The sequence below is a fragment of the Somniosus microcephalus genome, chromosome 8 (assembly GCF_052327205.1).
Source record: "Somniosus microcephalus isolate GS21.2 chromosome 8, FLI_Smic_1.0, whole genome shotgun sequence".
In the NCBI taxonomy this organism is placed as follows: Eukaryota; Metazoa; Chordata; class Chondrichthyes; order Squaliformes; family Somniosidae; genus Somniosus; species Somniosus microcephalus.
This window is the reverse complement of record NC_140994.1, coordinates 145,714,122-145,738,910: the sequence shown is the minus strand read 5'-3', so window position 1 is coordinate 145,738,910 and position 24,789 is coordinate 145,714,122. Positions and strand designations below refer to the sequence as shown.

General features: G+C 43.4%; 1 protein-coding gene across 1 annotated transcript in view; it reads right to left on the bottom strand.

Moving 5' to 3' along the window:
- The window catches only part of LOC147113851 (pro-neuregulin-2, membrane-bound isoform-like), a 253,737-nt gene that overhangs the window by 65,865 nt on the left and 163,083 nt on the right, over window positions 1-24,789 (bottom strand). The gene's annotated exons all lie outside the window — the stretch shown is intronic.

Genomic DNA, 24,789 nt, shown 5'->3' with positions numbered 1-24,789 from the left:
AGCCCTAACAGTCATAAACCGAAGAGACTACAAGCGGCTATTCTCACATATACCCTTGAGAGATACAAAGATTGTCTTGAAGACGTACACGGGGCAAAAAGTCTACCCCAAAGGAAAAATAAGGGTGAACGTTATATATAACGGCAAGGAAACACCAAAAATTGACCTATATGTATTGCCAGATGGAGGACCACCACTACTAGGATGTGAATGGATCCGGAAGATACAGCTAGATTGGCATTCCATACAGGCACTGACTGTGGCTGACAAAAAGGATGACGACGTCACACCTGGGCGACTGTCAAAGATCCTAACTGACGCGAAAGAAGTGTTCCAGCAAGGACTCGGAACACTAAAAGGCATGACAGCGATGATTAAAATTGAAGAAAACGCAAGCCCAAAATTTTTTAAGGCCAGACCGGTACCTTATGCAATCCGCCCAGCCGTCGAAGCAGAGCTGCAGAGTCTGGAACGTTCAGGTGTACTGTCCAAGGTAGACTGGAGTGAGTGGGCTACACCCATCGTCCCTGTGATGAAAAAGTCATTGAGCAGCACGCCTGGGGAACCAAGGAAGGTTCGCATCTGTGGGGACTTTAAGGTAACAGTGAACCCGGTCCTTCACACCGTACAATATCCACTTCCGCTGATTGAAGATATTTTCGCCTCGCTATCTGGAGGGAAACACTTCACTAAGATTGATCTGGCCCAGGCATATCTGCACATGGAGGTAGAAGCATCAAAAAAATACCTCACAATCAACACCCATAAAGGTCTCCACCAATACAACCGGCTGGTATTCGGGGTAGCATCAGCTCCGGCTATTTGGCAGAGGGCAATGGAACAAGTCCTGCAAGGGATCCCAGGGACCCAGTGTTATTTGGACGACATCCTGGTCACGGGTGAAAATGACAGTGATCACCTTGCCAACCTGGAGCAGGTGCTCACTAGATTGCAGGAATATGGGCTCCGAGCTAACTGCCCCAAATGCGAGTTTTTTAGAAAACAGATCTCGTATTGTGGCCACGTTATCGATAAAGAGGGGTTACATAAGTCCCCAGAGAAGATTGAGGCAGTAGTCAAGGCTCCAGCACCGGAAAATGTGTCACAACTGAGGTCGCTCCTCGGGCTGGTAAACTACTACCATAAGTTCTTGCCAAATTTGTCTACAATACTACACCTACTGAACACGCGACTGCAAACTGGGGTGCCATGGAAGTGGAGTGACGAATGTAGACGAGCTTTCCAGAAGGGCAAAACACTAATCACATCGAAAGAGGTATTGGCCCATTACAACCCGGCATTACCAATTCGGTTGGCATGTGATGCGTCACCCTACGGCATTGGAGCGGTGCTGTCGCACAAGTTCTCGGACGGCTCAGAGAGGCCAATAGCCTTTGCGTCATGATCACTAACCTCAGCCGAGCGTAACTACGCCCAGATTGACAGGGAGGCCCTCAGCCTAGTGTGGGGAGTGAAAATGTTCAATCACTATCTGCACGGGCAGAAGTTCACCTTGCTGACTGACCACCAACCACTTGTCTCCATCTGTAATCCAAAGAAGGGCGTTCCAGTGATGACTGCGCAACGGCTACAAAGATGGTCCCTTTTTCTAGAGGCGCACCAATATGAAATCGAGTATAAGTGCACGAAACAGCATGGAAACGCTGATGGGCTATCCCGCCTGCCACTGCCTACTGCGGAGGAAGCACCAGCAGTGGATCCTGTTGAAATATTTCATTCGACTATAATTGAATGCTTGCCAGTAACTAACGCTGGTATAGAGAAGGAGAACCCAAATGACCCGACACTGTCTCGGGTATATGATTTGAAGGTGAAGGGATGGCCAGCACACGGCGACTCACTGTTGCCAGCATTCTCATCCAGAAGAGAACAGCTGTCAGTATGCCAGGGGAGCTTGATGTGTGGATCCCGAGTGGTAATTCCACCGAAGTTAAGGGATAGAGTGCTCAATGAGGGGTGAAAATGAAAAGCCTTGCTAGGGCTTATGTGTGGTGGCTGGGGATCGATCAGCAAATCGAGGACCTGACAAAGAGCTGCTCAGGATGCCAGAAGGTCCAAAATGCACCACCACATGCCCCTCTACACCCATGGGAGTGGCCCTCATCTCCATGGCAACAGGTGCATAGTGATTTTGCTGGTCCATTCATGGACTCAATGTTTTTAATAGCTGTGGATGCGCACTTGAAATGGCCTGAGGTCATCAAAATGTCCTCCACCATCACGGAGAAAACTATTGCAGTCCTACGGACCATTTTTGCCAGGAATGGCTTGCCAGAACAGATTTGCTCTGACAACGGAACACAGTTTGTGTCCGAAGAGTTCCGGAGGTTCTTGAAAAAGAATGGGGTAAGGCATTACACATCCGCCCCGTATCATCCAGCCACAAATGGATTGGCTGCGAGGTTCGTACAAACCTTTAAGAAGGCAATAAAGGCTATGTACAATGAGAACATTCCGCTGCAGCACAAGGTGGACAATTTCCTGTTCGCCTACCGGAATGCAACACATGCAGTCACCAACCAGGCCCCAGCCATGATGTTCTTTAACCGAAGGTTAAGATCTCGCCTGGATTTGCTCAGACCAAACGTACGAAGAGATGTTGAGGGTAAGCAATTCCAGCACATCCATGAGAAGCCAACAAGGAGCTTCAATATAGGGTAACCAGTCTTGGCCCACGACTACTGTACAGAAAAATGGCAGCCAGGAATGATATGCACACGGCAGGGCCCACTAATGTACACAGTGGACGTTGGGGAGAGCATCGTGAGACGCCATGCTGACCAGATCCTAGAGTCACAGGAACAAGTCAACCCCATGCCTCGCCCATACGTACCTGGTGATGAACCCGACGTACAGGTTGCATTTACCCCAGAAACAGTAGCATCGGAAGCTGATGAACCAACCGACGACAGGGGGCCAGAATCGCCTCCGCACCAAGAGCAAGACACTCGGGAAAGGCGCTATCCAGAAAGGATGAGGAAGCCTCCCCAAAGACTGAATTTATAAATAGACTATTTTCAGCTAATGTTGCATGTTGAAAGTGTTAATTGTAATTAGTTTGATATTTAATTGTTAAATGAGTGTTATGGTACTGTTAATCTAAAAGGGGAGGAATTGTAACGTATGTACCTTTAAGGGAGAGAACTACTTTTTACAGCTCCTGTATACTGTAGTACCGGCATTGACCACACCTGTATATAAACCCTCAGTAGTGATCTGTACAGTTAGTTCTAGAGTAACCCTCATTCAGTAAACACCTGTTGAATCGTTCCCTGCAGTCTGTTGTCTGATTATTGAAGGACACAACATTAAGATACACGGATCTAACCGTTCTCTCACTTGTCCATTGTTAACTTCAATAGAAGAGCTGCAGAAATCCCAGAAACACATTGTAAGCACCACTTACACTGTTTGTCACGGATTCCGCAGCTCTTCCACTGAACTTGCAGAAGATTGTAAATCCACCGCTTTACAATTACATTTAAAATCTGCTTAAATTTATGTATTACCTATACACACACATCTTTTATTTGTACCAGTTACTGATACAAAAGTCTATAGATTTGTGACTAAAGCACCAATAACTTCCCAATTAATGTACTTTTTAAATTATGTTCTTGATCGTATTTGTAGATGGCATCATATTATTATTTAAATATTTCTTTGTCACTCATATATAAATTTGATTATATTACTATATAATACTATATTCAACACCCACTATGTTAAATTAAACTTAAAATTTAATGTGGCTGTTAGATCCGTGTGTTAATGGAGACACGGAATGCAGGAGTTGATTTAACAAGTGTTTACTGAACAAAGTCTGGAGGTGAACTAACAACACAAGACGCTACACAGGCTTATATACCCGAGTGGTCACTACTGGTACTACAGTATACAAGGGCTTCAAAAACATAGTTCCTCTTAAAGGTACATACACTACAATTCCTCCCCTTTTAGATAAATAGTACATAACATTTTAAGTAATCATTAAATAACAATTTTACAAGAACAATAATATACACATTTGCTGAAGTTAATCAATTACAAATTCAGTCTCTCTGGAGGCTTCCTGACTCGGTCCGGATAACGCCTCGGTGGTGTAGTAATTTCTTTTGTCAAGGTCGATTCGGCTTCAATGCTAGTGTCGGGTTCATCTGGTTCCAGTATCACTGGATCGGAGGTAGATACTATGGGTATCTCTGCTTCATCACTAGGCATATAGAGTTGTGGTGTAGGTTGTCCTTTTTCGGATGACTCTATGATCTGGTCAGCATGGCGCCATATTATGCTTTCTCCAATGTCCACGGTATACATCAGCGGTCCTAGTCGTGTGCAAATAGTTCCAGGCTGCCATTTCTCGGTACGGTAGTCCCGGGCCAAAACTGGTTGACCTATCTGGAAGGTTCTAGTTGGCCTTTCATTCATGCTTTGAAATTGCTGGTTCTCTACGTCCCTTCTGACGTTTGGCTTGACCAAATCCAGCCCGCATCTTAGTCTTCTATTGAAAAACATCATGGCGGGGGTTTGGTTTGTAACCACATGTGTTGCATTCCTGTACGCAAACAAGAAGTTATCTACCTTAAGTTGTAGATTTATGTCTTCATTACCCATGGCCTTTATGGCCTTCTTGAAGGTCTGGACAAACCTTTCAGCCAATCCATTGGTGGCGGGATGGTATGGGGCGGACGTGTAGTGCTTAACCCCATTGTTTTTTAAGAACTTCCTGAATTCTTCGGATACAAATTGCGGTCCATTATCAGAACAGATCTGTTCAGGCAGCCCATTCCTGGTGAATATGGTCCTTAATACTGTGATGGTTTTTTCCGTGGTGGTGGAGGACATCTTTATTACCTCCGGCCACTTGGAGTGTGCATCCACCGCGATTAAGAACATTGAGTCCATAAATGGACCAGCAAAGTCGATATGTACCCTTTGCCATGGAGATGAGGGCCACTCCCATGGATGTAGAGGGCTTGTGGTGGGGCGTTTTGGACCTTCTGGCATCCTAGACAGATCTTGGTCATTTCTTCGATGTCTCCATCGATACCTGGCCACCACACAAACGCTCTGGCTAAGGTCTTCATTTTCACTCCACCCAGATGCCCCCCGTGAAGCTCCTTTAGCACTTTATCCTTGAGTTTGGGTGGAATCACCACTCTGGATCCACACATCAAGGTTCCTTGGCACACTGACAGCTGTTCTCTTCTTTGCGAGAATGCTGGCAACAGTGGTTCGCCATGTGCTGGCCATCCCTTCACCGTTAAATCGTAGACTCGAGAGAGAGAGAGAGAGAGTCGGGTCATTTCGCGTTTCCTTTTCAATGGTAGAATTTGTCACCGGTAGACATTCCACTATGGTCAAGTGGAATATCTCCACTGGGTCCACTGTAGGCGCCTCTTCCACCGTTGGCAACGGTAGGCGCAATAACCCGTCAGCATTCCCATGCTGTTTTGTTCCTTTGTACTCTATGTCATATTGGTGTGCCCCTAGGAAAAGGGACCACCTCTGTCGCCTTTGCGCTGTCATAATGGGAACGCCCTTTTTAGGGTTGAATATGGAGACGAGGGGTTGATGGTCAGTCAACAAGGTAAACTTTTGTCCGTGTAGGTAATGGTTGAATTTCTTCACCCCCCACACCAGGCTGAGTGCCTCCCTGTCGATCTGGGCATAGTTACGCTCAGCTGAGTTCAATGAGCGTGACGCAAAAGCTATCGACCGCTCCGAGCCATCAGGGAATCTATGCGATAATACCGCTCCCACGCCGTAAGGGGATGCATCGCATGCCAGTCTGATTGGCAGTGATGGGTTGTAATGAGCCATCATTTCCCTGGACATGATCAAGCCTTTGCATTTATGGAAGGCACGTTTACAGTCTTTGCTCCATTTCCAAACCACTCCCGTTTGTAGCAGTGCGTTAAGCGGGTGCAGAACCGTCGACAAGTTTGGTAAAAATTCATGATAGTAATTTACTAATCCCAGGAACGACCTTAATTGTAAGACATTTTCAGGCGCTGGGGCCTTTACGACCACTTCAATTTTTTCAGGTGACTTATGCAACCCTTCTTCGTTAATGACATGGCCACAGTATGATATTTGTTTCTGGAAAAATTCGCATTTGGGGCGATTTGCTCGTAGGCCCCGTTCTCTCAGCCTCGTGAGCACCTGCTCCAAGTTGGCAAGGTGCTCGTTGTCGTTTTCTCCTGTTACAAGGATGTCGTCTAGGTAGCATTGAGTCCCCGGAATCCTTTGTAGGACTTGCTCCATAGCTCTTTGCCAGATAGCCGGAGCTGATGCCACTCCGAAAACCAGTCGATTGTACTGGTACAGGCCTTTGTGTGTGTTTATCATGAGATACTTTTTAGAGGCCTCCTCAACCTCCATCTGTAGATATGCCTGTGCTAAGTCAATTTTGGTGAAACGTTTCCCTCCGGATAGTGAGGCGAAAATATCTTCTATCCTCGGAAGAGGATACTGTACCGTGTGAAGAACTGGGTTTACAGTCACCTTGAAGTCCCCACAGATGCGAACTTTTCTCTGTTCTTCAGGTTTATCATTATTCAACGTTTTCTTCATGACCGGGACGATGGGTGTTGCCCACTCGCTCCAATCTACCTTGGATAACATGCCTGCTTTTTCCAAATTCTCCAGCTCTGCCTCGACAGCTGGACGAATTGCGTATGGCACCGGCCTTGCCTTAAAAAACTTGGGAATTGCCGCATCTTCCACTTTTATTGAGGCGGTGGCGCCTTTCAGGGTTCCTAGTTCCTGTTGAAACACTTCTTTGGCGTTAGCCAAGATTTCTTTTAATCGTCCAGGTATGACGTCATCATCGTTTTTTTTCTTACTGGTCACCGTCAGTGCCTGAATGGAGTGCTAGTCTAAACGTATCTTTCTGATCCATTCACGTCCCAACAACGGTGGACCACCATCTTGCAGGACGTATAAATACAACTTCTGTATTTCCTTGCCGTTGTATACAACAGGCACCCTTATTTTCCCTCTGGGGTATACTTTCTGCCCCGTATATGTCTTCAAGACAATGGATGTGTCTTTCAAAGGTATATGCGGAAATAGCCGCTCATAATCCCGTCAACTCATGACGGTCAGAGCTGATCCTGTATCTAGCTCCATTTTGACTGGGGACCCCGCTATCGTGAGGGTAACCCAAATGGTCTGGTAATCTTCTTTGGCAATTACATTATGTAATTTGAGACAGCTTAGTCTCTTGTTTCTGGAGTCGCTATCGCTCTTCTGGTCTTCGGAGCTACTGTCCGTCATCATTTGTACCTTTCTGTACTTTTCCTTATTGACCTTTTTACTGTCAGCAGATTTCTTTCCAGATCTGCATACACGTGCAATGTGTCCCATCTTTCCGCATTGCCTGCATGCTTTGTCCTTGAACCAGCAGTCCTTCTGGTCATGGGTGGATCTGCCGCAGCGATAACATCTCTCGAAACCCCGTGTCATTTCATGGGTGCCGAAGTCCTGTGGCTTTTGCTGTATCTCTGCAGCTCCTCTTGCTGCTGCTTCGTATGATACAGCCACACTGAAAGCCTTGTCCAGTGTCAAATCTTTCTCAGAAAGTAGTCTTTTCTGTGTTCCTTCGCTTAGGAGACCGCAGACGAATTTGTCTCGTAGAGAATCTGCCAGTCCTGCCACGAATTGGCAGTGCTTTGACAGCTTTCGTAATTCGGTGAGGTAATCAGCGTTACTTTCATTCTTGTGCTGATTCCTCCTGAAGAATTTGAATCGTTCCGCTATCAGCAGCGGTGTTGGGTTTAAGTGCTCCTGTAAGGTATCAACAATCTCCTTAAAATTCTTGTCCATCGGTTTGGCTGGAGTGATCAAGTTTCGTAACAGCCCGTATGTCCTTGCGCCCATCAGATTTAGAAGTACCGATGCCTTTTTATCATCCGCTACTTCATTCGACTTGCAATATACCTCCACTCTTTCCACATATGTGGTCCAATCTTCTATATCACTATCGAAAGCAGTAATATTGCCAGTCTTCGGCATCTTGAAAATCTAAAATGGCGCTTCCCGCGCTTTTCTTTCTTCCCCGCCAAGTTAAGATGGCGCCTCCTGCGCTTTCCCGCCGCTGCCGCTGCTGCCAACGCTGTTCTCCGCGGTTCCCGTTGCGACCTGCAGCTTTTCGCGGTATTTCTATTTTTTTTATATATCACTTCAATAGTTTCTCCGTTACTTGGAGAACCGTTCCCGTCGTGGAGCGGACCCTCTGGGACTTTCCCCTCCCTCTGCTCGGTCTGAACGCCGACCTGCTTTGCAGCACCGGCCGCGCCCTGAGTGCTCCACCCTCTCTCTCTCTTTGCTTCTGCTTCCCGACTCGCTGCCCGGCCCCGTTGCAGAGCCACCCGATCGAGCTCTAGCCCGCCGCAGCCCAGGAAGGATCAGTGCACTACCTGCCACCAGCCCGTTTAGCTGGGGAAACCACAGACTGGAGACCAAGCCTGGCCCTCGTTTTCAAGTTTCTTCGAGTTATTTTTTTTTTCTTGCTTCTGGCTTCGACCTTCGTCTGAGGAATCGATCCCCTTGAGGTGCTGCCGAATTGCAGGTAAGTTCGTTTCTAACTCGTCGCCACTGTTAGATCCGTGTGTTAATGGAGACACAGAATGCAGGAGTTGATTTAACAAGTGTTTACTGAACAAAGTCTGGAGGTGAACTAACAACACAAGACGCTACACAGGCTTATATACCCGAGTGGTCACTACTGGTACTACAGTATACAAGGGCTTCAAAAACATAGTTCCTCTTAAAGGTACATACACTACAGTGGCCATGGTCCCTTTAAGGATCCCAGCTTAAAACACGCCATGAATGACGTCACCAGACCGGCTCCATCTAATTGGGCCAGGTAACACGCTGGGCAGGTTTAATAGGCCCCATTAAGGTAAGTTCATTTTCTACAGTGAGATGGAGCCAGCAGCGGGGCCGGGATCCGACATGGACACCGGCCGCACCGGGCCCGCCCAGGTAAGGAAAATTCTGGCCAGAGAGCTTCTTGATACATTCAGGATTATAAGAGATAAATCAGATTTCTGCCTTGTTGCTGCCTTTGATAATATGTAGAAATTATTCTAGGATCTTTTGACTCACTGGCTTGATTCTTCTTCAGCCCCTTACTGGGTCTCAATAATACTGGCTGATTTACTTCACAGTTTTGTTAAACAGATAACTGAACTAGGCAATATGATTTAGTAAGGCGCTGAAAATGAGTTGAGGCAGAGTTGAAATGTCCCAGAAAAATTTGCATAAGCGCCAAAGACATGAAGTTCAATTTCTCATATTATGCTTATACAGATGTATTACTAGATACCTATCACCACAATACCAATAAACAATTCACTCACCCTACTAACATTGTGCTTTAAATTCAAATTGGTTGTTTTTCTTTTTATTTCCTTTCACAAAACAATATTTAACTAAATGTACATTCAAATTTTACATGTGGTTTCCCCCAATTTCATGGTAATCCAAGGTCATGTTCAGCATTAACCTGAGTTATTAACCTGAGACATCCTATGAAGGCCTGCACCTTTAGTTTGATGTCCAGTTATGTACCTACCCATATATTTGTTAACTTAACAAAAACTTCAGTGAAGAAGGGACAAGGATGGAATTTTGGGATACTCCAGAAGTGACTGTGTGGGGCAGGAGGAAAAATCTTTTGCTGGATATGTGTTGGCTCCATTGTGACAAATGGGAGTGGAACCAGGCATCGGCACACTTCTGGAAGTGTAACTCAGAGGAGAGATGGCAGAGGAGGATGGAATAATCAACTGTGTTTAACTCTGTGGAAAAGTTGAAGACAAGAAGTGATAATGCAATAAGGTCATTGTCACAAAAGGTGTCATTAGTGACTTTACTCAAGTTTTATTATTGACATTGGGAAGGGTGAAAATCAGACTGTAGGAATTTGAAGAGAGAATTTTGGTGTCATAGAGTCATAATGGCACAGAAGAAGACCATTCGGCCCATCGCGTCCGTGCCAGCTCTCTGTAGAGCAATCCAGTCAGTCCCATTCCCCCGCTCTATCCCCATAGCCCAGCAAATTTATGTCCCTCAAGTTCCTATCCAGTCTCCCCTTGAAAACATTGAGTGTGTCCACTTCCACCACTTCCGTCGGCAGCGAATTCCAGGCCCCCACAACTTGCTGCGTAAAAAAGTTTTTCCTCACATCCCCCCTATATCTCTTGCCCTAAACCTTAAATCTGTGTCCCCTAGTCCTTGTACCATCAACTAGTCTAGCCTATCCAAACCCATCATAATCTTGTACACCTCTATCAAATCACCCCTCAACCTCCTTTGGTCTAATGAAAACAAATCAGCTTCTCCAACCTGTCCTTGTAGCTAAGATCCCCCATCCCCAGAACCATTCTGGTAAATCTCCTCTGCACCCTCTCAAGTGCCTTCACATCCCTCCTAAAGTGTGGTGACCAGAACTGGATGTAATACTCCAGTTGCAGCCTAACCAGCGCTTTATAAAGGTTCAGCATAACTTTTCTACTTTTATACTCAATACCTCTGTTTATGAAGCCCAAGATCCCATATGCTTTGCTAACCACTCTCTCAGTATGTCCTTCCACCTTCAGGGACCTATGCACATTAACTCCCAGGTCCCTCTGTCCCTGCACACTCTTTAAATCTGTGCCATTAATTGTATATTGCCTCTCCCTGTTCTTTCTGCCAAAAGGCATCACCTCACACTTCTCTGTATTAAATTCCATCTGCCACTTGTCTGCTCATTCTGCTAGCCTTTCTATGTCCTGTTGCAATTAATTGGTATCATCCTCACTGTTTGTCACACACCCAAGTTTGGTGTTATCAGCAAATTTAGAAATTCTACTCTGTATTCCAATATCCAGGACATTTATATATATCAAAAAAAAAACAGTGACCCCAGCACTGACCCTTGGGGAACACCACTGTCTACCATCCTCCAGTCTGAAAAACAGTGATTTACCAAAGCTCGCTCTTTTCTGTCCTTAAGCCAATTCCTTATCCAAACTAACACTGACTATTCCATGAGCCTCAATTTTGTTAACTAGCCTTCTATGTGGTACTTTGTCAAATGCCTTCCTAAAATCCATGTAGACAACATCCATTGCATTCCCTTCATCAATCCTCTCTGTTACTTCATCAAAAAAATCAATTAGATTAGTCAAACACGATCTGCCTTTTACAAATTCATGTTGGCTCTCTTAATTAGCTTAAACCTCTCCAAGTGGCCCTTAATTTTTTCCTTGATTATTGTTTCTAAAACTTTACCCACCACTGATGTTAAATTGACCAGCCTGTAGTTACTAGGGTTGTCCTTACACCCTTTCTTGAACAATGGTGTCACATTTGCCACTTTCCAATCCTCAAGCACCTCCCCCACATCTAGGGAAGATTGGAAAATTATGGCAATCCCTTCTGCTATCTCCTTCTCCAATTCCCTTAGCAACCTGGGATGCAAGCCTTCTGGACCAGGCGACTTGTCCACTCTAAGCATACCCAGCCTTTCTAGTACATCCTGTCTATCAATTTTCACCCCTTCCTTTGCTTCTACCTTTTCCACTTCTACCGATATTTTGTCAGCATCCACCTCCTTAGTAAACACCGATACAAAGTACTCATTGAGTATTCCAGCCTTGCCCTGCGCCTCAAAGCATATATCACTTTCTTTGTCTCTAATAGGCCCCACCGCGCCTCTTACTACACGCTTACTGTTTACATGCCGGTAGAAGATTTTTGTGTTCCCTTTTATGTTAACTGCCATTCTACTCTCATATTCTCTCTTTGCCAATCTTATTTTCATTTTCACTTCCCCTCTCAACTTATTGTATTTGGTTTGGTTCTCCCTTGAAGAATTCACCTGATATGCATCATATACCCTCTTTTTGTGTTTCATCATCTTCTCTATCTCCCTCGTCATCCAAGGAGCCCTTGCTTTGGTTCCCTTACCCTTCCCTCTTGTTGGAATGTACCTAGCCTGTACTTGGAACATCTCCTCCTTAAAGATCACCTATTGTTCTGTTACAGTTTTTCCTTTTGGTTCCATTTTACCCTGGCTAGATCCTTTCGCATCCCATTGAAGTTAGCCCTATTCAAACAGGGGGCTAAAGGGGGGGAGGAGCGAAACATGATCAAAATCACTAAGGAAGTGGTACTCGGTAAAATAATGGGACTCAAGGCGGATAAATCACCTGGACCTGATGGCTTACATCCTAGGGTCTTGAGGGAAGTGGCGGTAGGGATTGTGGATGCATTGGTAATAATTTTCCAAAGCTCCCTGGACTCGGCAATGGTCCCGGCAGACTGGGAAACTGCTAATGTAACACCCTTATTTAAAAAGGGCAGTAGACAGAAGGCTGGAAACTATAGACTGGTTAGCCTAACATCTGTGGTAGGTAAAATTTTGGAGTCCATTATTAAGGAGACAGTAACAGGACATTTGGATAATCATAATTTAATAGGACAAAGTCAGCATGGTTTTATGAAGGGGAAGTCATGTTTGACAAATTTGCTGGAGTTCTTTGAGGAAGTAACGTATAGGGTGGATAAAGGGGAACCAGTGGACGTAGTGTATTTAGACTTCCAAAAGGCATTTGACAAGGTGCCACACAAAAGATTATTGCTTAAGATAAAAAATCACGGGATTGGGGGTAATATTCTGGCATGGATACAGGATTGGCTATCTAACAGAAGGCAGAGAGTTGGGATAAATGGTTCATTCTCAGACTGGCAATCAGTAACTAGTAGTGTTCCGCAGGGGTCAGTGCTGGGTCCCCAACTCTTTACAATCTATATTAACGATTTGGAGGAGGGGACCGAGTATAACATATCAAAGTTTGCAGATGATACTAAGATGGGGGGGGAAAGTAGTGAGTGAGGAGGACATAAAAAACCTTCAAGGGAACATAGACAGGCTAAGTAAGTGGGCAGAGATTTGGCAGATGGAATACAATACTGGAAAGTGTGAGGTTATGCACTTTGGCAGGAAAAATCGTAGAGCAAGTTATTATCTTAATGGCAAGAAACTGGAAAGTACTGAAGTACAAAGGGATCTGGGGGTCCTGGTGCACGAAACTCAAAAGGTTAGTATGCAGGTGCAGCAAGTGATTAAGAAGGCCAATGGAATGTTGGCTTTCATTGCTAGGGGGATAGAATATAAAAATAGGGAGGTATTGCTTCAGTTGTACAAGGTATTGCTGAGACCGCACCTGGAATACTGCGTACAGTTTTGGTGTCCATACTTAAGAAAGGACATACTTGCTCTCGAGTCAGTACAAAGAAGGTTCACTCGGTTAATCCCGGGGATGAGGGGATGGACATATGAGGAGAGGTTAAGTAGATTGGGACTCTACTCATTGGAGTTCAGAAGAATGAGAGGCGATCTTATTGAAACATATAAGATTGTGACGGGGTTGGATCGGGTGGATGCGGGGAAGATGTTCCCGATGATGGGTGAAACTAGAACTAGGGGGCACAGTCTTAGAATAAGGGGCTGCTCTTTCAAAACTGAGATGAGGAGGAACTACTTCACTCAGAGGGTGGTAGGTCCATGGAATATGCTGCCCCAAAAAGCTGTAGAAGCTACATCATTACATAAATTTAAAACAGAAATAGACAGTTTCTTAGAAGTAAAGGGAATTAAGGGTTACGGGGAGCGGGCAGGAATTTGGACATGAGTCTAGGTTCGGATCGGTCATGGCCCTGTGGGTAGCGGAGCGGGCCCAGGGGCCGTGTAGCCTGATCCTGCTCCTATTTCGTGTGTCTAATTCTGTTAGATTCAGGAGATGGTTCTGTGATAGTGGATTGGCGGTTAGGGTCAGATCAGCCATGATCTTATTGAATGGCGGAGCAGGCTCGAGGGGCCGATTGGCCTACTCCTGCTCCTATTTCTTATGTTCTTATGTTCTTATTCCAGTTTAGATGTTCCATTCTAGATTGTTCCTTGCTCCTCTCCATTGCTAATCTAAATCTTATGATATGATGATCACTCGTACACAAGTGTTCTAACACAGACACTTGGTCCACCTCATTCCCCAGCACCAAATCCAGCAATGCCTCCTTCCTAGTTGGGCCAAGAACATACTGTTCAAGGAAATTCTCCTGAACACATTTCAGAAATTCCTCCCTCTCCTTTCCCTTTACCCTAGCATTATCCCAATTGATATTTTGGTAATTAAAGTCCCCCAATATCACCACTCTATAGCTCTTGCATATCTCTGCGATTTCCCTGCAGATTTGTTCCACTACCTCCCTCTCACTATTTGGAGGCCTATAGAATACCCCAAGTCGTGTGATCATACCCTTTTTGCTCCTCAACTGCAACCAAATGGATTCTGTCCTTGTCCCCTCAATAACATTCTCCCTTTCCAACACTACAATGTTTTCCTTAATCAGCACTGTCACCCCACCTCCCTTTTTCCCTTCCCTATCTTTTCTGAATACCTTGTACCCTTGAATATTAAGTGCCCAGTCCTCACCATTTTTAAGCCATGTTTCCATTATTGCCACAACATCATATTGCCACACAGCTAATTGTGCTTGTAGCTCACCAACCTTATTCACCACACTTTGTGCGTTTACGTACAGGCATTCCAAACCCATTTTTGAATTTTTCATAGTGAGTATTGAATTGAATGGTAACAATGCATTCTGGTACATTGAAGAGGAACGGATTGAGGAGTTGAGGGTTCTTTTAGAGGAGGGGGTGATGACTGCAAATTTACAGAGGAGGAGTACATTGCCTAAACAAAAGGAATCATTTATAATGTTGACAAGTATTGGGTCAAGGAGAGGTAGTTGAATATTCAGGAGGTGGGAGAAGCAATGATCAGGGTGGCACAAGGTGGGTTGTTTAGAGGAGATGAGCCTGGTGAAAGCTAATGGGGGAAATTTCAGCAATACTGATCAGGATTGGAGAGAGACTGGAAGGGGATAGGGAAGGTGGAGGAGATGACAGCTTGCAAGATGTCTTGATCTTTGAGATAAAATCCTCACAATTAACAGTAGAGGTGAGGTTGGAGGAGGTCCAAGTAGGGTTTTGGAAGAGTTGGTGATAATTGAGGATTCTGCGATTATCCTTACACTCAAGGATGATCTTGTAGTCATAGAAGGATTATATTATGGAGAAGAGATGTGACTGTTCCTTGAGTTGGTGAAGCAGATCTAACAGTGGATAATGAGAATGATCATGCTGCAGGTGCTTTCAAGTTTACAGCCTTCACACTTGTGGACGCCAAGGTGAGAACAGTACCAGGCAGAATAGTGGAATGGAAAACCCTAAGTAACTTGGACAGTTAGATGGTGTGTTGGTGTTGGTGTTGGAGCTGGGAGGGAAAAATTTCCCAGAGTGTGGTGCGAGGGGAGGTGGGCAAGGATTACATAGGCAGAGAGGAAGATGAGGTTGTAATCAGAGATTACCTTGTCAGTGATTAAAATCTCTAAGGTGGTGAGGCCTCGCCATGATGGCAAGGTCAAATGGATAGCTATGGGTGTGAATGGGGAAGGCTGAGTGAGAAGTCAGAGGAGAGGATTCAGGGTGTTTAGATTAAGACTGAAGTCACCAAAGATGAGAAGTCACTCCATGCAGAGGCTATAGGAGGAAATCTTGGCAAGTGAGGAAATCTACATGATATAAGGGGTTAATTTCAAGTGCTTGCTGGGTAAAAGTTTTCAGACTTGACACTGGGCAAGTGTCGATGTGTAACTAGAGCTATTGCACGTACTCGAACTACAGCCAAGAACAGATGTCTGCCCACCTAATGAGAATGTAGAAGTGAAATAATGAGTTCCTTTGATGTACCAATGACCTGATAACTTGTGACCGTAAGCAAAGCTAGCCTCCCAATATATGATTAAAGAGGACCTCCGGTTACACGATTCATGCCCTGTTATAGATTAACGGTTGACTTATGTGTCCAGGATCCTTCTGTCAATATGTTATTTCTACCTGATGATTAATCTAAAATGTATCCTGATAGAGGAACAAAGGAATGTCAATCAAACTTGTTTGTTACACTGTATAAATATGGAACGCTTACGCTGTATCATTGGAATAGTAGCCTCACCCCTTGAGTAGAGGTGCTGATTCCCCTTGCAAGAAGTGAAATAAAAGGCCTGTCCATCTGACGAATCCAAGTGTGTATTGAGTCATTACCCAGAGCTAAGAAGTAAGGCACTTCTACAATTTGGAGGTTCCACCGAGATGGCTTGCTGTACCAATTGGTGAGTTAACAGACGCCGAGTACGTTGCTCGGTTGGGAAAATCCCATCGGCCGAAGGTGGTGTTTTGCCACATTTTTGGGACTTTCCCTGCCAGAAGCATAGCTGCGCATAGTCTGTTTATTCCATTGGACAGTACTGCCATCGGGTAATTGACTCACAAGGTTCGGAGGTTAAACTGCCGTTGTGACTGCTTCCCTTTCAGAAACGGAACAGAGGACCAGCCATGAGGCGCTGACGCCCCGCGAACAGGATCGTGCAGAAAAGGACTGTATAAAGGTACCAGAGAGAGAAGGTTAAGTCAGGAATTTGATTAACTAAGGAGCTAGTGATTTATTGGAAATTGAACTAGCAAGGTTCCAGCTTGCTGAGAGAGAAGGTTAAGTCAGGAATTTGATTAACTAAGGAGCTAGCGATCTATTGGAAATTGAACTAGCAAGGTTCCAGCTTGCTGAGAGAGAAGGTTAAGTCAGGAATTTGATTAACTAAGGAGCTAGCGATTTACTGGAAATTGAACTAGCAAGGTTCCAGCTTGAAGTTAGCTGGGACAAATTGAAGGCCCTTTTTGCTAAAGATTTGGCTAAAGGGAGTAGGGTAGAAGGAGAGAAGAGCTTGAAGTTAGCTGGGACAAATTGAAGGCCCTTTTTGCTAAAGATTTGGCTAAAGGGAGTAGGGTAGAAGGAGAGAAGAGCTTGAAGTTAGCTGGGACAAATTGAAGGCCCTTTTTGCTAAAGATTTGGCTAAAGGGAATAGGGTAAAAAAAAGAGAGAAGAGTGGGCGGTTGTCTGAAACACAGTGTCAATGTTTAATGTTTATGAGAGTGAGTATTTAACTACTTGTTATTATCAATCAACTTTGCAGCTTTGTCCAGTAAGGCTGCATAGGTTGGGGATTTAGTAACACTTTGGTTGTTGTTTAACAAGTGTATTGTTTATTGTTTATTGTTATATGTATTAATATTTAGTCATGTCTGATCTGTAGAGGCGTCCCACGCAGATCATAGAGTGTTACGGAATTGTTGTATGTTTTAACTAAAATATTTAAGCTGAAAAAAAAAACTGCAGAAGGGGTTGGAAAAGACCCAAGCCGGGGAAGTGAGTCCCGCAGCGGAATGTATGGTTGAGAAAATAGTGATGTCTTTTACATGATCCACTAAGCTATTGTGGATTCAGTATTTTCCCCAGTTAGAAATACCTTCCACGAGGGTTGAGAACCCTCGAGTTTTATACGTATGTATAGTTTATTAATCTGATCTGTAGGGGCGTACAACGCAGATCATGGATTGTCACGGGAGTTTAGATTGTTTTAAGTGAACCATTTAAGCTGCTAAAATGGGTGCTAGCACCAGTAAGCCACCCGAGAAAGGCACGCCAGCAGCCTTTATGTTAAAGAACTGGTCAATCATCCATTGATCACCTACCAAATTGGTCCAAATGGACTGTAAATAAGACTAGACCCTTTCCCTCAGATAGTCATTTAACATAGAAAGAATTACTTGCCTCGAGGAATGTTTAACGGACAAGAGAAAAATAGAGAACAGCCAGATAAAAAGACTGCCTCTATGTTTGTTGAGTCAGAAAAAAAAAATTACCCCGAAGAAACACCTTTCTCCTCTATTATGGTAGGATAACAAGGTAACTATAGAAGGATGAATAGAGGGGAATATAGAGGAAGACGTGGTAGAATAAGAGGGTATGGACGATCTGGTAATTGTTACAATTGCGGACAACCCGGACATTGGGCAAACCAATGCCCTGCGAAAAATTGTCAGAACCAAACCTCCAATAATGGACCTCCGTTAGAGAATAAAGGTCCTAATTTCACTGTCCATAACCCTTTTTCGGACCAGTCAGGAGGTTACCCTACAAACGGACAGGGATTTAGGAGAAATAGAGATTAGAATTTCTGACTGACACCAGCAGCCCCAGACCACCAAATGCCGGTTGTTTCTTTAAATTTACGCAGCGAACCTGAAGTTAAAATGCAAATAGCTGGGAGACCTATGTCATTTTAGTAGATACAGGAGCAACCTTTTCAGTGTTAGGGAAAGGATATTCTGAAGGAATGCCTATTAATGGGAAAAAGGCCCCGATAGCTGGATTGGCTGGAATACTACAATGCTTGAATCAATCGACTCCCCTCACAGTAAAAGTAGAAGAATTTGAGGAAGAACACTCCTTTCTGTTATCAGGAGATGTCTCTATGAATTTATGTGGAAGAGACTTGCTGTGCAAAATGAATGCTACAATCATTTGCTCCCCATCAGGAGTAACGGTAGAAATCCCAGTAGATAAGGCATATGCGTACCCAGTAACAGAAATAAAACACCCTGTTCTTTACGCATGGGAAATTGCCGACCCAAGTTTGAGTCCCAAACTTGTCAGTCTGTTAGGAGCGTGGGGATTCGTTACAAGCTCCATAAAACAATACCAGGAATCCCTGAAACTAGGGAAATGGCATTCAAAATTGCACTGCACGGCCTGCTATGACAAAACAGGACAAGATTATCAGCCGTTTTAAAATGTAAAATACCTCCTAACTATTAGACTGCACAGCCCTATAAAGTTACAATTAATCCAGCTGCACCATTACCCAAAAGGTCACAGTATCCATTGTCAGAGAAAGCAGAAAAAGGAATTGAGCCAGTGATGGAATCATTGTTAAAATAGGGAGTTAACGCCGGATAGAATAAAGGTCGTTTGCAACACATCGTTGCCAAAAACTAAAAGAGAAATGAAGCATTTTCTAGGAATGACTGGCTACTGTAGACAATGGATATTGAACTATTCAGAAATAACCAGACATGAGCATGACAAATTTGGAAAATTCGCGGTTACCTGACTTCCACGGGAACCCAGATTAAAAATGCACAAGAAGTGCAAAATCTTTTACTAGCTATTCAGAGACGTAAACAGATTGCAATTATTAAGTGCCAAGCAGACAAGGTTGCGCTTGGAAACGCTGCTGCAGATAGCGCTGCTAAGTCAGTAGCTATATCAAGTACTGAACGACAAGTTTCAGCCTTCCCTGTTAGGGAAAAGCCAGAGATACCGCAGCCCCCGTCCTTAGATGATGTGCTGACCCATCAAGATAGGGCCAGTTCTGATGAAGTAAAGGAATGGGTTGTTAATCATTGTTTTAAAAAACACTGACGGCTTATGGGTTCATCATGACGGCCACATGGTGGCACCCAAATCATTACTATCACCAATTGCCCGATGTGTTCATAAATTCACCCATGCGGGCAAAGGGGGGATGGCGGACTATATCCTCAAGACCTGGTATGCACCAGGAATCTCAAAGTTGGCAAAACAAATATGTGAAAATTGTACTATCTGCCAGACCATGAATGCAGGGAAAATAAAGAAGGTACAGCCCGCATCCCACCCAAACCCCATGGGCCCTTTTGTACACTTGCAAATGGATTTTATTGAACTACCTGTATGTATGAGCTTTAAATATGTATTAGTTATTACTGATATGTTTTCAAGATGGATTGAAGCTTTTCCTTGCAGAAAGAATGACGCTACCACTGTTGCTAAATGTTTATTGAAGGACATTGTACCTCGCTTTGGGATACCAGCAAAACTGTCAAGTGACAATGGGTCCCATTTTACGGGAACAGTGATTAAGGAACTATGCAAAGCCTTACAGATTAACCAGCACCTCCATTGCAGTTATCATCCACAGTCGGCTGAACTAGTGGAAAGATATAACGGGATGCTGAAAAACAAGCTTGCAAAACTGTGTAAAGAAACTGGACTTAAATGGGTTGATCTGTTACCCATAGCTTTAATGACAATGCGGTCTGCTACCAACAACTACAGGATTGTCGCCTCACGAGATCGTCATGGGAAGACCACAAAGATTGCCCTTTTCGGCACCTTTAACAGCTAAACAAATGGACATTCATAAAATGGAGGAAGATATGTTGAGTTATTGCATTGCACTAACCAAATGCATTTCTAGTTTCCATCAACAGGTGAAGGAAGCCCAGGTCGATCCCGCTGAAGGAAAGTGCCATACTTTCGAGCCAGGAGATAAACGTCAATATAAAAATCTTCAAGCGAAAGAATAGCCTTCAACCCAGATTTGAGGGACCCTTCCAGGTACTCCTGACCACAAACACCGCTGTGAAAGTAAAGGAGCGACCAACATGGATACATGCGTCCCATTGTAAGAAGGCATCAGTTGAAGACAATACACTGCCAAGATGAACTGGATTTGGACTTTAACAAGACTGTTCCCTTTGTCAACGATAATTGAAACTGCCATATTGATTTACCCAGATCCCCTGAAGGGCAAACCATGCATAGAAGAATGTGTACTTTTAAACAGTGATTTCTTTTATATTATATGCTATAACGAGACTATGAAGGTTCAGCTTCAGGATCACACTATGCAGGTACCCCCGTATCAACCCCTGAGTCTTAGGATTAGGCAGAATAAGATAGTAGAAGATAGTGGACAGAAGCTTGATAAGCTATGGGTCACATGCCCTGATACTGTGTCACCAAGTGACAGAACTGCGAACGGAGGGGTTATCTGCCATGGTAATTCAAGAGGAGGACTGGCTCTGATAGCTAAGTCAATGTTTTATGATAATCCTTTTACTCAACCCCTCGTTTCAACATCAATTACTCAGAAAAGAAAAATTAATAGGACCGCTAAGAAACAAGGAGGGAGAGGTGGAAGACTGTTAAATAAGCATAACTATCATCATGTTAATACCTTTGTATACATGAGTTATTTGCACCAGATATGGAACAAATTTGAAGCCTATAATAACACCCATTTCATCTGTGGGCATAGAGCATACCCTTGGTTACCACAAAGTTGGACTGGGTCATGTTATTTGGGATATGTAGTGCCCTATATACATCATATTTCATCTTTGGATAGCCACCCTGGGACACGAGTAAAACGAGCCATTACAGAAACTGAAAGGTTCTTTGCTATAGCATTTCCCTGGTATGGAACAGGGAAGCTAGCAAGAGAATCTATAAACATGGCAGCAGTGTTGGAACAAATAGCCAATGATACTGCTGATGCTCTTAGTGATGTAAACGCAGAAATGGTGGCTATGTGCACTGTTGCTTTACAAAACCGCATGGCTCTGGACTATTTGTTGGCAAAAGAAGGGGGCACATGTGCAATCATAAAAACCGAATGTTGCACCTATATCCCAGATAGCTCAGAAAATATCACCAACCTGGTAAACCACATAAAGGAGGCTGTAGAGAAACTACGTCAACCTGAACCATGGTCCATGTGGGATTGGATTTCAGGATGGGGAGGAGCACTAGGAAAGCAAATTTTGGAAGCCTTAATCGCAATTGTGATGATAATAATTTTAATTAGTTTATTGATTGGTTGTTTAAAATTATTGTGTACAAAAGTCCTTTCCTTATTAACGTCAACTCCTCCAGTACCAATGATGTCTGAATATGAGGATATTAAGGGTGAGACCTTTGATGTAGAGTTTCTTAAACTTAGCGAAATAGATTGTCCTTAGAAAGGACAAAAGGGGGGAATGAGGAAATCTACATGATATAAGGGGTTAATTTCTAGTGCTTGCTGGGTAAAAGTTTTCAGACTTGACACTGGGCAAGTGTCGATGTGTAACTAGAGCTATTACACGTACTCGAACTACAGCCAAGAACAGATGTCTGCCCACCTAATGAGAATGTAGAAGTAAAGTAATGAGTTCCTTTGATGTACCAATGACCTGATAACTTGTGACCGTAAGCAAAGCTAGCCTCCCAATATATGATTAAAGAGGACCTCCGGTTACACGATTCATGCCCTGTTATAGATTAACGGTTGACTTATGTGTCCAGGATCCTTCTGTCAATATGTTATTTCTACCTGATGATTAATCTAAAATGTATCCTGATAGAGGAACAAAGGAATGTCAATCAAACTTGTTTGTTACACTGTATAAATATGGAACGCTTACGCTGTATCATTGGAATAGTAGCCTCACCCCTTGAGTAGAGGTGCTGATTCCCCTTGCAAGAAGTGAAATAAAAGGCCTGTCCATCTGACGAATCCAAGTGTGTATTGAGTCATTACCCAGAGCTAAGAAGTAAGGCACTTCTACACAAGGAATCATGGTGGGAGGAGTAAAGAGAACAAGGACTCTAAAGGAAAAGCTGGAGGAGTGGAAGACAGTAGTGCACTTGAATGAAGAAAAGGCGTCAGAGGAATAAGGGGTGGATAGTATGGGCAGGGGGCGCTGGTGGAAGTTGTATCCAGATAGGTGGCTTTGGCAAAGGAGAAAGAATTACTGTCTTGTAGCCAGATTTCTGCCATGTCTAGGATATTGATAAACTCACCAAGGATGATGTCATAGAGAGTGAACATTCTGGAAAGTGGCAGAGGGCTGAAGACTGTGTACCCACTGTGGTAGCCAGAAAGGCATGGAGTGGGAACGATAGGTGACAGGGAGGATGCTAAAGAAATTAACCACTGGTGAATGAGCAGCAAGGGATGTTCACCAAGAATAAGAGATCAGGCAGTTGGGGATGCTGCAAGAGACAAGAATGGGTGGCACTGTGGGCTCAGCTGGGTAACACTGGGGTAGGGCAGAGAGCCATGTGCATGGTAAAGAGGGACTTAAGCTTGCAATGACAGTAGGAAGAAAGGTCAGCAGGGAGTAGCAGTGAATGGGGCAAGGGGATGTATTATAGAAAATGAGAGAGAGAAAAGTCGGAGTATGGTGCCAGGGGCAGGAGGAGATAGGGGTTAAAAAGAGGAGCAGAGAAGTCAGAAGGCAGTCAGTAGGGGTAGTGATCTCGGGTACAGAGCGGCAAGCAATGTACACAACAAAAGTAGGTTTAAGTTATATAAACAGATACAATGGAGTGGAAAATGTGATTTAACAAGTTCTATACATAGAGACTTAGGAAGTGGTAATTCGGAGTCCAGGGTTCAGACTGAATGGTGTTCAGGTCTTATTGATGATCCGGGGCTAGTGTTAACAGATTTAACAGTTAACCATTTTCTTAAAATAACAGTTAGATTTTAATTCATAAATTAAAATGATCTGCCTTCATTAAAAGAGCAGTCATTGTTGTTCTGCAGGAGGTAAGTAAATCTAGATATAATACTGCAACTAGAACTAAACCCAGGAAAGAACTAAAATAAATGAACAAATATTAAACTAGAATTGTAACATACTATAACTCTCAATCATCTTACAGGTTTTTTTTAGTTAAAATAGTCCTGCCACATTCTATGCATTACTGCATCGAAATTGCAAGAGCTTTGCATTTTCATACTTTATCTATGCTGCAGTCACTTTTCTTATAGACATTAGTCTTCCCTGAGTTCCACCCAATCAACAACTGAATCTTAACTGAAATTATAATCAGCATAACAAGGTTTCACAGAATTCAGTTATTCTGTCTGTGAAAAAAAAAAAATTTAGTAAAAATTTACACCTTGTCGTAACATGAACCTTTGAATGTTGTCTAACAGCTAATGGCTCGGCTCCCCCGTTGCCTTGGATGAAAGTATCTGTCATGTTGGGTAAATACACTTGCATAATATTTCTATTTAATTTACAGAATAAGGATAGGAAGATAGTTTCACAAACAATTAAAACCAGATGAGGCATAAACACACTGTGAGCCATTCTCAAACATGGTTTTGCATAAAAGAAGAGGTCACTGAAAAGAAACTGCATGCAAATGTCATGGACATGGAAATATTCAGTATGTCCATTTTGGATTACCAATGTATTAGCATTCTGGTGTTTATAGTTATTATAAAATTTTATTTATTTTAATAAACATAATACAACTTCCTTTATTGATCACTTGCATAGGATAGTCAATTGTCTGTTTTTGTAGCACAAATTTGGTCCTAATGAGGTTTAGATGTTTATTAAAGAAGTACCATTTGCATGAAAAAGATTTGGCAAACATTGTATTCTTTGTTTCCAAATCTAATTGGATTGAAATGCATGACATGGAGATCTAACACTTCACCTTTACAGATATTGGCTCTGATTCCTCTCTAATCCCAAATCAAATAAAAAAGGTTTTCCAAACACTTTTCAAGGAAGATAGTGCCTGATTCATATAGCTGTGCCCCCCGGATGGTATTACCATTTCATAGAAGTCAGAGTGCTATCATGCTACCTGTATTGCTTGCTCTAATGCTTACTGACATTTGTGGTCAGATATGGGAATGGAGCATTACTCCCAATAACTGATACATATCCATGAGCTATGTACAATAACTATGTGCTTTACCTGACCAAATACTCCAGCCAAAGGCAGTATAAAGTGTAATCTTTGACCAAATTTATTGGAGCTTGAGAAATTCATATTTCTATGCAGTAATGTGCATTGAAATGCAATTCTATAGATATCTATTGCTGTGTCATTTTCCAAATGAACAAATATTGTTTACAAAAAGCCTACCTAATTTTATTCTGCTAATTTTGTCAACTGTGATGCCTCATTTGGTATTTGATTGAAATTAGGGGTACTTTTATATATTTCTAGTAAGTTTGTGTGGTAC